The following is a 15,095-nucleotide window of genomic DNA, read 5'->3' as shown; positions in this document are numbered from 1 at the left end:
GGCAGAGGGCTGTATGGAGGGCCAGGAGGGCCAGGAGGGCTGTATGGAGGGGCAGAGGGCTGTATGGAGGGGCAGAGGGCTGTATGGAGGGGCAGAAGGGCTGTATGGAGGGGCAGGAGGGCTGTATGGAGGGGCAGGAGGGCTGTATGGAGGGCAGGAGGGCTGTATGGAGGGGCAGGAGGGCTGTATGGAGGGGCAGGAGGGCTGTATGGAGGGCCAGAGGGCTGTATGGAGGGCCAGAGGGCTGTATGGAGGGCCAGGAGGGCTGTATGGAGGGCCAGAGGGCTGTATGGAGGGCCAGGAGGGCTGTATGGAGGGGCAGAGGGCTGTATGGAGGGGCAGAGGGCTGTATGGAGGGGCAGGAGGAATGTATGGAGGGGCAGAGGGCTGTATGGAGGGGCAGGAGGGCTGTATGGAGGGGCAGAGGGCTGTATGGAGGGGCAGAGGGCTGTATGGAGGGGCAGGAGGAATGTATGGAGGGGCAGAGGGCTGTATGGAGGGGCAGAGGGCTGTATGGAGGGGCAGAGGGCTGTATGGAGGGGCAGAGGGCTGTATGGAGGGGCAGAGGGCTGTATGGAGGGCCAGGAGGGCTGTATGGAGGGGCAGAGGGCTGTATGGAGTGGCAGAGGGCTGTATGGAGGGCCAGGAGGACTGTATGGAGGGGCAGAGGGCTGTATGGAGGGGCAGAGGGCTGTATGGAGGGGCAGAGGACTGTATGGAGGGGCAGGAGGATTGTTTGGAGCAGCAGAGGTTCTGTATAGGGAGGAGAGGTTGGGCACAGAAACTGTATGGTGGAGAGCAGCAGAAGGATTGGATGGGAGAGAGTGATTATGGGGGGGGGGGGGACAGGAATTGTATGGGGGAGGCAGCAGTATTGTATGAAGCAGTATAGAGACTGGGGGGGGGGCAGATAGTTTTGGGGGACCAGAGCAGAATGTGGAGTCCTCCTGTCAGGGGCGGCTTGCTCCTCTGCCTGCGTTTCATCCTCTCTTCCCTCCGGCGTATCTGCGGGGAGTCTCTTTGTTTAGTCTGCATTAACGGTTTGTTCTGCTTGCTGCGGCGGCAGAGGATAAATTATCGGTAAATAATTCAGGAGCCTGAAGGAACTCACTAAATCGACAATATTATCCGTGTCTTCAGTGAGCACCTAGAGATGACACCAGAAATCTGCAGCTCATTACACATCACAGACAACCCTGACACAGCCCCAGAATCACCTGCTGCTTGTAGGGGCCCCTGGGGAGCTGCACAGGTCACATAGAGGCCACCTCGGCCCCGGACCAGTTTCAGATACCCACTTGTGTAATAAGGAGGGTGGCTTCCTAACAGCTGCCCTAATAATGGAGAAGTGACCTGGTTCATCCTCCACCAAGTACTTAATGACAGGGAGGACCACTAATCCGGGATAAGACTCATTTACAGGAAGAAAACGCCTATCTGGCACCCGTGTGGCCTTCATGAAAGGTTCTGTGTTGCTGGATTCCAGGACTTTGATACATTGTTTCCATTCTATTCAAAGAACAATTCTCCATGTGACCAAAAGGGGGAGACAGTGAGTGGAGCTCTGCAGATAATGAGATTATGAGTCTGTGTGCTGGAATAACTGGAGACACGGGGCTGGTGACTCACAGAGGCTTCGTCTGAAGCTCCACATGCAAAATAATGGCAAAATGACTAAAAATAGCCGAACGGGAGGGAAAGTCCTGTGTCAGCAATCCACACCCTCCCCGCGCCGTCGCGTAATCACTTATTACATCATTAGGAGCATTCTCCTCAGTGAAGTGGCAAACTCTGATTACAGGGATCGGCATCATATGTCCATCTGCCCAGCGGCTTATTAATGACATCACAGCCCCACCACTTGTGTCCCCAGGCCTCATGATAGAGTGGGAGCCCTATCAGAAAAGCAACTGCTATGGGGCCCCTGGTGAGAGAGAAGGCCTTCTGCCTCTGGACATAAAAAACACTGCATTTTCCAGGAGCCACCAGGAGAGGGAGCTCAGTGCAAAGAGATTTAATTGAGTTCAAGGGTAGCTGTATACATTCCTATGCGCGGAGCTCCCCCTAGTGGTGGCTGCAGGCAGGTGGTTTTATAATAGACTGCAGAGGACATACTGCAGCCTGAGGGAGATTTATCAGTGTGTATATATATATATCTGTTATCTAGCTATCCTACTCTATCTAATATCTCTGTATCATCCATTATCTATCTCCTATCTATTATCTATCCATCCAATATTGATCTAATATTGATCTAATATCTATAATATCTATGATCTATCTCTCCCTCACATTTTCTGTTTTCTAAATCTAATCACAGGCACCTTGAAGCTTGAGGAGGACAATGAACACTAATATATATATATATATACACACACACTGTATATAGACTGCATTACAACCATTCACAGACCTGGTACTCTCGTCTTTTCTGTTCAGCAAAACTGCAAACAACTCGAAACATGGCGGTCACGAAACTGAAGCTCTAACCGTAATTAACCCTTATTGATATGTGGAAATGCAGAGCTGCAAAATATTTTTATAATATTATTATTATCATCATTATTAGTATAATAGAGTAATTATTATTCTTAAAAGTATTATAGTATATTGTGTTATATTATCAAGTATTTTATTATAATTATGTTGTTTATTATTTATTTTTGTATTATTACATTGTTATATACTTTCCTTCTCTTTATCAGTCCTGAACTTTTATCTCCTTCAGGAAACCCATTTTCAGTTATCCTATTGGGGGATTCTGGGAGTCGGCCCCTCATTCAAGTCCTTCATCAATCAGCCAGAGAAAACTGTCTATAAGGCTCATTGCACACATGTTTTTCTCGGCCTCCGTTCCGTTTTTTTTGCGGATAGGATGGGGACCCATTCATTTCAATGGGTCAGCAAAAAATTGCTGATAGTTAATCCGTTTGTGTTCCGTGTCCGTTGTCCGTGTTTCCCTTCAGCAAAAAAAATAGTGCATGTCCTACTTTTTTCACATTTGCGGACAAGGAGAGGCATTTATTACAAGGGATCTGTGGAAAAAAACGGATCCTCCAAAAAAAAAAAAAACAAGGGCCGCATCCGTTTTTTTTGGACGGACGCACAATTTGCGGACGCAAAAAACAACTGTCGTGTGCATGAGGCCTAAAGAAAATCTCCCCCCCCCCCCCCTGGAGGACCCCACATTGCACAGACAAGCCATTGATTTCAGTGAGGTAATGTGTAATGCTTTATTTCACCTGTGGTGGCGCTGCAGGTAAGTTGAACACTTCCTGCCAGGTTTCATCACAGATCACGACACTCCGTGTGCTGTCCGCATCCGTCGCTCCGTTCCGTGGTCCGCAAAAAATATATAACCTGTCCTATTCTTGTCCGTTTTGCGGACAAGAATAGGCAGTTATATCAATGGCTGTCCGTGCCGTTCTGCAAATTGCGGAACGCACACATCTGTGTTCTGCAATTTGCAGACCGTAAAACACACAACGGTCGTGTGCGTGAGGCCTTAAGTAAATGAAACGGTCATGTTGTGTTGTAGCTACGGAGGGGTACAGAGATTATAGACAAATCCAGGACCCAAAGAGAGCCCTGAGGATGCCAGTACTCCAGATGCCACCTATAAAGTTGCTGAACAGGGTGCCATACTGTGCCCACACAAGTGAAGGGGGCAGAGGCCTGGATCTGAGGGCGGTGAGGCCCCATCATTCCTGTATAGAGAAGCCTGGTGGTGACAACCTCCCCATGGGGTTTGTAGAGGTCCATGGAGGCTGCAGTCCTCTAGGGTGAGGTGGACATGGGTGTATAAGGGCAGCGAGTCCGGCTGTACATATAACGACTGATTAGAGACATCACATTTATTCACAAGACCTGAAGGATTATTTATGGGCCTGGAGTCATCCCTATGTCTCTGGTGGACGTATTACCCAACGTTACAGGACGATGCGAAGCCGCGCGTCACACCAGAATCAGGACATTAATAAGATGGACCCATCACCGACAGAGGGACATTTATAGGACACTATAATATTCACGAGAATGTGGCGTCACTGAGGTATGAGGCATCAGAGGCACAACATGGACAGGATGAACGTATCCTCATAATGATGTTACTAACCGTCGTTAACGGTAAATCATTCCTATTACTATATGGGGCAGAGAGGAATGGACGTCACAATAATTATAACTTCTATAAACTGCAGCAAATCAGAGAAAAATATTTAAAAATAATAGCAACAATAAATAAATAAAATAAAAATAAATCACAAATTCCAAAAGACAACCAAAACCACTATTGCAGTGAAGTGAGAATACAAAGGTGCAGAAGGGCAAATGACCCCCGACATACACCCGACAGGAGCCAACGCCTATGGAGGAATCTCTGCTCCGCCAGATCCTGCAGCTCAGGGGTTGATACAATGTGAACAATATTATGAGGCACTATATTACATTATGTTGTTAATTTATACTGTATTATGTTATATATTATATTACGGTGCATTATGTTATATTATCGCATTGTGTAAGATTTCTACGTTATTACATGATCTTTCCCTATTACATTACTATATACGCTATAGCATTACATATTATACTATGTTATATTGCAGTTTATTACTATCATGTTTCTCCCTCTCGTGTGAGTTTTGCCTCCTGTTTCGCTCGGCCGCTCCCGTGCTTTCCCCTCTAGGACATGTACACAGCTCAGGCCTTCCCTCAATGTGACAAGTTACATCAATCCTGCATAATTGAAGCCTTTTCACGGCTCCTCCTCACCCACTTTTTGGTGGCTTTTTAACATGTATTATTTTTTTTTGCCTTTTTTTTTTGTTTCCTATAGTGAAACTTATGGAAAATGTGTGACATAAACTTCCCTAGCATGCGGCTTTGTGGAAAACGGATGACTAAAGTGGTAAAAAAAATTATAAGAAACTTTGCGCCTTTCCTAATCATGATGAAGGTGAAGCGGCTTCGTTCTCAAACAGGGAAACAGTCAGTAAAGAAGGAAACAGTAAGTACATAAGGAAACATTTACTACAGAGGTACTACAGTACAGAACAGTCTCTGCTAGTATCTTTATGTTTTCGGAAGGTTTTATTTAAGGGGGGGTGGACACCTCTCATTGGGGCAAATTTACTAAATGCACCACAATTCTGGCAAAATTTGCACCATGTCGCTTATATTTTTTAGACACTTTTTGCGCCTCACTTTACAAGGGGGCAATGGTTTAGCAGGAATGGAGCATAGCCTAATGGGAAAGGGAACATGACTAGAGATGCGCCAGCATTCTCCAAAAATTGCCTCAACATTGTATCGGAAAGTGAGCCTTTTTTATTACAAAAAAAATAAATAAATAATTGTCACCACCAGATGTTATATGGAATTCTATGAAAAAATTAAATTTGGGGCAAACAGGCTTTTTTTTTATCTATGCAATGCGTTTTTTTTTTTTTAAATTAAGTTCAATAGAGTTTTTCTGAAATTGCAGCATGCTCTGGTCTTGGCTTTTCCCCCTCATTTTCTGGTGTTTTTGTACCATAGACACATTTTATTTATTTATTATGAAAACAGTGCCAACGTGTCGCATTTTTATTGCCATTTTTTTGACCAATTTATTTTCCTCAGTTCTACAGAGGAAGTGACATTACCAGGGGGCATTTCTGGGGCGATGCCTCATCCTGCCTGAATATTTAAAATACATACAAGTTACAAATGTATCTAATTATCACCTGTTCCCAGAAATGTAACAACAATAATAAAACTTCCTATGTCATAGCTGCCTGTCTGCAGGACCACAGGGTCCCAGCGCTGACTGGCAGGGGCAGCCACTGGCCGCTTGTGCCACCTCCTATATGTGACTGAAGTATCTTCATGCCATTGTATAGGGGCCTAGACTAATAACTGGGAGTCAATCACTGGTGATAACAGAGCACACACTATGAAGAGGATGATGGGGGTGATAAATCTCCTGTTATACACCTTGACTATATTTATAGGGGCTCCTTGGTCTCCATCCAGGCAGGGACCCCATTCCCCTCCACATTCTCCTGCAGCTAAAGAATATTGCAAAGATTTTCTAAAATCGTCCAATTAGTAAAGTGAATCTTGTGTTTTCTCATGATCTGGACGTGTAAAGTTACAGTCCTTATATTCTCCATGTAGAATGTGCAATGTGTCCAGGTTTATGGAGGATCTAAATCCGGCTCCCCCTGAGCTGGCTTCATGGCTCCCACAAACAATGGCTGCACAGTTCTTACAGATAGAGGTCAGTAATGAACTGAATGTGAATCAACTCTGCACAAACTGCTCAGTCAGGGCAATCCTGGGGGGAGCGAGCGGGAATGTGAGGGGCCCCCAGTCATGTAGGGTGCATCCAGCTGGGGCCACAGGATCCCCCACACATCACACAGGGTCACTTCTAGGAGGTGAAGTCCTGGAGCCTCAGGTCCCCCAGATCAACACCATCTCAGGGACAATGATGTAGAAGACCCTCCCAGACATCAGCCAGCAGGGACAGACCCCCGTCTGTGGGGAGAAGGGGACCTCATGGTTATACGTCATATTTACGGGTTGTAATGAGTAAATAGGATTGGATGTCAGGACCAGGAGGCCACAGTCATGCCTCATACCTCAGCCTCATACCTCAACCATTTACAGGGCTACTACTGGTCTTCTTACTAACGCCTCACTCATCTGGGTTTATTGGCCGTCTACAGGAATGCAATGTGCTGCAGGGTCAGAGGAGATGTTCTGCATCTACCTGTCTACTTTCTGTGGATTGTTAACCCCTCACACATGTGCACAGGGATCAGCTCGGGGATAATATGGATTAAAGGTTTGCTGGGAGATGGAGGCAGCTCCTGCCCTGAGCCTCATAACCTGTAATAGCCTCATCTAGTCAATTTGTACCACTTAACCATAATGGAAGAATTGCCTCAACCCCATCAGTTAATGAGCCTGCTGTCAGCGCATGTAAAGAGCCATATGCTGCTCCATCGTGGATGTGGCAGTGCCCAAAAACTGCCACCGCTCAGAGAGTACCAGGGCAGAGGAAGAGGGAAGACCTGGCATCACCGGGCACCATGGCAGCAGCACCCTGGGCTGTGAGGGCAGCAGTGGAGCTAGAGACCCAGACAGGGGAGAGGGCGAGGGGGGACCTGGCATCACCGGGCACCATGGCAGCATCACCCTGGGCTGTGAGGGCAGCAGTGGAGCTAGAGACCCAGACAGGGGAGAGGATGAGGGGAGACCTGGCATCACCGGGCACCATGTCAGCAGCACCCTGGGCTGTGAGGGCAGCAGTGGAGCTAGAGACCCAGACAGGGGAGAGGATGAGGGGGGACCTGGCATCACCGGGCACCATGTCAGCAGCACCCTGGGCTGTGAGGGCAGCAGTGGAAATAGAGACCTGGCATCACCGGGCACCATGGCAGCATCACCCTGGGCTGTGAGGGCAGCAGTGGAGGTAAAGACCCAGACAGGGGAGAGGATGAGGGGGGACCTGGCATCACCGGGCATCATGTCATCAGCACCCTGGGCTGTGAGGGCAGCAGTGGAGCTAGAGACCCAGACATGGGGCAGGGTGGCATCACTGCAGTGAGATGGGTGATTGAGCCCCTTGGTCACTGTACACTATGGTGATGATGATGATATTCTAGGTCTGGTTCCTCCTGGTCACTCATCCCATGAAGCTGACATGTTTGCCACCACTGAATGACATTTGGGAATGAAGGGGTTAATCGGGATCTGGGTAGCAGCTCTCATATACTGGGGGTCTCTTAGACAGTCTGTGATACCAGGAGCAGTCAGACCCTTCAGATGCTGGTGGTCTCTGTGTACGGGGAAGAAGATTGTTCTGTGGGGGGAAAACCGCACTACAGGCAGGGTCTGAACAGGTGTCACCTTCACAGCTAATGTCCCCCCAAATCTCCCTGTGAGGATAATCAGGATTAACCCTGTAAGTACCTGATAATACAGAGACTGATCCCCTATATCCCTTCGCTAAATAACTGATCCCCTATAGATCCTTCCACAATCGATCAGATTCTACCGGATTTCCTTCACCGATCCGATCCTGTATTGTGGCTCCTATAGGATATTGTCGCCTATGGATCCCCCCACAGATCCGATCCCCTGTAGATCCCAGGTCTGGTCGGCTTATAGAGTTCCCTCAAGAAACCATACATGAGAGATGCCCCTCCATAGATCCGACCACCTCAAACCATGTCACCCCTGCATCCGACAGAAAGACCCCAATAGCCCCCTATACCGGCAGCTCTATGACCCAGGGCAGGTAAGAGTTAATCTGCGGCTGTCACTGGTCACATATAGAAGGTCCCACAAGAGCCGGAAATCACCGACAACTACGGGACCTGACACCTATAGACTGGGGGCTCTGCGTGCTGGGGCCCCCCGGGCTCTGTGTGCTGGGGCCCCCCAGGCTCTGCGTGCTGGGGCCCCCCGGTGCCCCTCTTACCTGGGCTCCTGCTCTCCTCTCCTACTTCTCATCATGGACCGGGGTCTTCTCTCTGCATCCAAAATAACCCAGAAATCCAGCCCGTGTCGGGGGGTCCCGCGGCTGCTCAATCCAGGGGTGCGGGTGTGAGCGCCGGGCCGGCGGCAGGGGGTCGGTGCCCGGCGGACTCCTGCGGCTCCTCTCCGACCCCCTCAGGAGGGGGAAGCATCTTCCAGCCCGCGCCCGGTGCCCGCTCTCCAGTATCCCAGTAATCCCAATGGTGAGTCCCGCGGCGCCCTGATCGGACTCCTGAGCGCCCGCAGCTGTGGAGGAGTCCGGTGCCGAGAGCTCCTGACAGGGGATGTGAGCGGAGCCGCCGCCTGCCTGAGTGTGACCGCGGCTCTGCCTCCGGAGCCTGCCTCCTGCTCGCGGGGCGGGGCCATGCAAATGAGCGCAGGCAGGGACTCCGGGGTCCTGCCGGCCCCTCGTGCAGACAGCGGCAACGGCGGAGCGGCGAGCGCAGCCCTGCCCGAGAGTGCACCCGGCAGGGGGTGTGCCCTGCACCTGGGCTCTGTCCCGCACCCGACAGGGGGTGTGCCCTGCACCTGGGCTCTGTCCTGCACCCTGCAGGGGGTGTGCCCTGCACCTGGGCTCTGTCCCGCACCCTGCAGGGGGTGTGCCCTGCACCTGGGCTCTGTCCCGCACCCGGCAGGGGGTGTGCCCTGCACCTGGGCTCTGTCCCGCACCCGACAGGGGGTGTGCCCTGCACCTGGGCTCTGTCCCGCACCCGGCAGGGGGTGTGCCCTGCACCTGGGCTCTGTCCCGCACCCGGCAGGGGGTGTGCCCTGCACCTGGGCTCTGTCCCGCACCCGACAGGGGGTGTGCCCTGCACCTGGGCTCTGTCCTGCACCCTGCAGGGGGTGTGCCCTGCACCTGGGCTCTGTCCCGCACCCGGCAGGGGGTGTGCCCTGCACCTGGGCTCTGTCCCGCACCCGGCAGGGGGTGTGCCCTGCACCTGGGCTCTGTCCCGCACCCGACAGGGGGTGTGCCCTGCACCTGGGCTCTGTCCTGCACCCTGCAGGGGGTGTGCCCTGCACCTGGGCTCTGTCCCGCACCCTGCAGAGGGTCTGCCCTGCACCTGGGCTCTGTCCTGCACCCGGCAGGGGGGGTGCCCTGCCCCGCACTCTGCAAAGGGTGCGCCCTGCACCTGGGCTCTGTCCTGCACCCGGCAGAGGGTCTGCCCTGCACCTGGGCTCTGCCCTGCACCCTGCAGAGGGTGTGCCCTGCACCTGGGCTCTGTCCCGCACCCGGCAGGGGGTGTGCCCTGCACCTGGGCTCTGTCCCGCACCCGGCAGGGGGTGTGCCCTGCACCTGGGCTCTGTCCCGCACTCTGCAAAGGGTGCGCCCTGCACCTGGGCTCTGTCCTGCACCCGGCAGAGGGTGTGCCCTGCACCTGGGCTCTGCCCTGCACCCTGCAGAGGGTGTGCCCTGCACCTGGGCTCTGTCCCGCACCTGGCAGGGGGTGTGCCCTGCACCCGGGCTCTGTCCCGCACCCATCAGTGGGCAATAGACGCTTAACCCCTTCCTAGCTGGACACTTGGTGGATGAAGATCGTCGCTGTCCCTAAAAGCTAACAATCCAACCAGCAGAGAATGGGTTAAGCAGGTTGTAAGGCAGAAGCGGAATACGGACAGAAGTGGGTGAGAAAACTGGAGGGACCCTAAGATTATGGGGGTCTGTGTAACCTGGGGGTGCATACTGCTGGCTGCACAATGCGTACATGGTGGGGGGCACAGCTCCTGGGACCCTGACCCTCCAAATTCAGAATACCATGAATAATATTCTCTCTGCTCAGATCCCAGCAGCTGAAACCCCCATCCTCACCAGTACAGAGGACCCCCTCCTCAACCAGTACAGAGGACCCCCTCCTCACCAGTACAGAGGACCCCCCCACTCCTCCTCACCAGTACAGAGGAACCCCCCACACACACCAGTACAGAGGACCCCCCCTCACCAGTACAGAGGACCCCCCTCCTCCTCCTCACCAGTACAGAGGACCCCCTCCTCACCAGTACAGAGGACCCCCCCTCACCAGTACAGAGGACCCCCTCCTCACCAGTACAGAGGACCCCCATCCTCACCAGTACAGAAGACCCCCTCCTCAACCAGTACAGAGGACCCCCTCCTCACCAGTACAGAGGACCCCCCCACTCCTCCTCACCAGTACAGAGGAACCCCCCACACACACCAGTACAGAGGACCCCCCCCCCTCACCAGTACAGAGGACCCCCCTCCTCCTCCTCACCAGTACAGAGGACCCCCCTCCTCCTCCTCACCAGTACAGAGGACCCCCTCCTCACCAGTACAGAGGACCCCCCCTCACCAGTACAGAGGACCCCCTCCTCACCAGTACAGAGGACCCCCCCTCACCAGTACAGAGGACCCCCCTCCTCCTCACCAGTACAGAGGACCCCCCTCACCAGTACAGAGGACCCCTTTCCTCCTCCTAACCAGTACAGAGGACCCCCCTCACCAGTACAGAGGACCCCCTCCTCCTCACCAGTACAGAGGACCCCTTTCCTCCTCCTCACCAGTACAGAGGATCCCCCCTCACAAGTACAGAGGATCCCCCCTCACCAGTACAGAGGACCCCCCCCCCCCCTCACCAGTACAGAGAGGAACAGTCACCTATAACCTCAGGTGACCCACACTTCGTTAACCCTTCCCCTGCTGATCCTGATACCAGATCCACCTGACTCCCTGTGCAGTGAAGGACAGAATACAATGTAACACTATAATTATTCCCAGAAGCCAAAAATTAGATGTTCCCAAATCACTGAGATTTCCTGCAGTCATTAGCGACCTGTGACACTGCTGGGACCTGTAGTGGGACCCTGTATAGACACCATGGAGAGGGGTGACATGCGGGCGGGGGCAGGAGGATGATGCGGGTAGACTCTTAGCTAGCTGGGGGGGGGGGGGGCAGATAAGTGGTCACCACATACCAGGAGAAATGTCCCAATATTCCATGGAGCAGAATAGGACAGTATGGAGAGAGCAGAGGAAGAGCCCCCCAGGAGTGGCCAACATTGTGACTGCTGGGGGGGGGGGGGGGGGGGGGGTTGGGGGGTAATGAGTTTGTAATCACTGTACAATAATTAGGTCATTAGACGTTTTTGGAAAGTATTCAGCACTAGATGTAGAATAACACTGTATTACAAGTCAGTTACATTGTATCAGATTATGTACATAATGGACATTTACATCACAGGTCAGTTACATAATGGACAGTTATATTGTATCAGCGATCAGTTACATTGTATCACAGGCGGATAATTGTTTATTTATAAACACCTGAAGACAATCCACACAGCGGATCATATCCCGACATCTTCCTGACGTAGAAGGTCTATATTCCTGGCAGAGCCCCTGGGGCCCCTGCTGCTCATCAATCACCCTGACTGCCCCCTCCTTTTGCAGGCAGCAGGTGATGTCCACCGTGTGAATGGGCCTCACATCACCTCTCCCTGCAGAGGATTGATGTCCTGGACAGGCAGAGAATGTGTCTTTAAAAGCCTTTCTCCAGATTACAGGAAAGTGAATGATCTTATCGGCTGCAATGAATCACTCAGGGGTGACAGCTCTGAGCCCAGGGGGTGGACAGGTATCTGAGGCCCATAGCCAGCCATGTCTGTGTGCTATTAGGACACAGAGAAGTCCATTACATCCCAGCGTCGTGCATGCAGGGCATTAGAGTGCAAGCTCCTGGGCTCTGTCACCTGGTGGACATCAGGTCCCTGCAGATCACATAATCCATTGTAAATGATAAAAAAAAAAACATCATCTTATTATGGGATCAAATTGATGGTTCATTTTCTTCACAGATCTGATTGGAGGAAGAGGAGGAGGTATTGACCTGGTCATCAGTCATGGTCTATTGGTCCTAATGTGACCTTGTCCAATCCATGTATGACACTTGTCTTTTCTGCCCAGGGGCTGCAGACAACCATGTTGTCACTTACCTACAATTACCATCCATGACACTCTTCTTCATGGCTCTGGTCCTATAACTGCAGAGCACACCATCTAATCCCCACCACATGCAGTAATGGCAGAGGCTTTCATGCTGCAGCCCTGAGAAGCGAGGGTGCAGTACCGCTAGTTTACCACAGGTGGCGCTCCAGTACAGGGAGAGTTTTTCCTTCCTGCAGAAATCCTGCCTTTTCCATTTTAACTACTTTTCTGCTAAGTTTGTGTTCAGCTAATTGATTTCAGGTCTGTCTGGTTCTAATATTTCCAAGTGTTAACCGCTTGATGTCCCTAGAAAACACGTGTGGCCCCCAGTGGCCGGTTTATTTGTCTGGGGGCTTTCTACCATATTATTGGGGCACGGCCACACGGCCAGGTTTCTGCATGCAAAGCCTGGAAAAGAGAAGTATCTGTCCTGTGTTAGTCACTCCAGAACTGCATGCAGAAACCCGACCGTGTGGCCGGGCCCTTGGAGTACAGAATATGCAGAATGCAGATAATGACCTGAAGAGCTAGCAATCTGATTATGGCGCAGTAGTACGCTCGGGTGTGGGCTGCAGTAGGATTTCATGGATGAATTAGGCGGTGATTGCTTGCAGACAGTCCCATGTCCCGGCGTCTGTCCTGGAAAACACAGACACAATCTGTGCAAACAATAAATCCGCAGCGACGCACGCGTTACTCCACGTCTGTCAGAGCTGGGACCATTTACCGCACTGTACATACAGGAGGCAGATGGCATGGGCCCCATCCATTCCAGGAGCCATATTTACCCCAGGGCAGCACGCTCCTATGGGGAAAGGCCAGGCGTTCTCCAAGGAAATGAAGGAAAAGCTCTGCAACTTGTCTGTCTCACCATTAACAAGATCTCTGCTTGCTTTCAGCAGTTCAAATGATTCTTGTTTACAGAGTCTGGAAAGTTGTACAGAAAGAATTCTTCTCACAGCTGCGGGTTTGCCACAATTTCACCTAGTCTAGACAAGGGGACCTAAACATGTGACCCATGGGCTGCATGTGGTCCCTGAGGCAATTATCTGTGGCCTCTGAGGGCGGCAGCAGTTTACGGTGGGCCACAGAAGCCTATGGTTCCTGTTCCTACAGTTCAGCCCCATGGGCCACTGGGCCTGAAGCCTTTGAGGCATTAGAATAGTCGTGATGACATCATCGCAACATGGGTGCACTAATACAGTATAGAGCACTACAGAGAGCATTATAATACAGGGGGCACTACAGGGGGTTATAACTACAGGATGCACTAATACAGTATAGAGCACTACAGAGAGCATTATAATACAGGGGGCACTACAGGGGGTTATAACTACAGGATGCACTAATACAGTATAGAGCATTCCAGAGAGCATTATAATACAGGGGGCACTACAGGGGGTTATAACTATAGGGGGCACTAATACAGTATAGAGCACTACAGAGAGCATTATAATACAGGGGGCACTACAGGGAGTTATAACTACAGGGGGCACTAATACAGTATAGAGCACTACAGAGAGCATTATAATACAGGGGGCACTACAGGGGGTTATAACTACAGGGGGCACTAATACAGTATAGAGCACTACAGAGAGCATTATAATACAGGGGGCACTACAGGGGGTTATAACTACAGGGGGCACTAATACAGTATAGAGCACTACAGAGAGCATTATAATACAGGGGGCACTACAGGGGGTTATAACTACAGGGGGCACTAATACAGTATAGAGCACTACAGAGAGCATTATAATACAGGGTGCACTAATACAGTATAGAGCATTCCAGAGAGCATTATAATACAGGGGGCACTACAGGGGGTTATAACTATAGGGGCACTATAGGGGGCACTAATACAGTATAGAGCACTACAGAGAGCATTATAATACAGGGGGCACTACAGGGGGTTATAACTACAGGGGGCACTATAGGGGGCACTAATACAGTATAGAGCACTACAGAGAGCATTATAATACAGGGGGCACTACAGGGAGTTATAACTACAGGAGGGCATTACAACTACAGGGGGCACTATAGGGGGATTTTTAAATACTGGGGCCACTATAGGGGTCCTTATTACTACTGTGGGCTCTATAGAGGTGCCGTATAGATCATCCTTATTTCTACTGGGGACACTATGGTGGAATATTACTACTGGGGTTAAAGTGGGGGCATTATTATTGAGCACAATATAGCGGGCATTGCTGCAATCTGGAAGCACTATTACTGTGGGGAGACTATCCGTACAGCACTATTATCTTTGCAGTATATTATTTGGGGGCACTGGGCACAGTAATGGGGGTAACAGCAGGATGACGATGTTGGGGCACCAGGAGGGGGAGGCTAAGATGTCTGTGTGCCAAACTCTGCAGAGACGAGATGCGGCTGAATGAAATCATCCTGGGTAAATGGAGAAGATGAGGAAAGAGAGCGACTACATCAGAAGAGACATCGCTGGGTGTAAGCGGTGCAGGACGTGCCGCTGTCTTCTGTTACCAGTCATTTTGTATTGGATCCTATTAGAAGTGAATGTGGCCCTTCTGTGTGGCCCATATATCCGGACGAGTTTGAGACCCCAGGTCTAGAGATAAACAGCCTGATACATTTCATCTGTACTGATACATTG

At 51.3% G+C, this 15,095-nt stretch overlaps 1 protein-coding gene across 1 annotated transcript in view; it reads right to left on the bottom strand.

The window, feature by feature from the left end:
• Positions 1 to 8,869, bottom strand: part of FLRT2 (fibronectin leucine rich transmembrane protein 2) — a 42,869-nt gene extending 34,000 nt beyond the window's left edge. Inside the window, exon 1 of the mRNA XM_040411816.1 lies at positions 8,474 to 8,869. The gene's annotated coding sequence lies outside the window, so the exon portion shown is untranslated. The remainder of the gene's footprint in view (positions 1 to 8,473) is intronic.
• Positions 8,870 to 15,095: the final 6,226 nt, after the last annotated feature.

Source organism: Bufo bufo, chromosome 11, assembly GCF_905171765.1.
Source record: "Bufo bufo chromosome 11, aBufBuf1.1, whole genome shotgun sequence".
NCBI classification, from domain to species: domain Eukaryota; kingdom Metazoa; phylum Chordata; class Amphibia; order Anura; family Bufonidae; genus Bufo; species Bufo bufo.
This window is presented reverse-complemented; position numbering and strand designations above follow the sequence as displayed.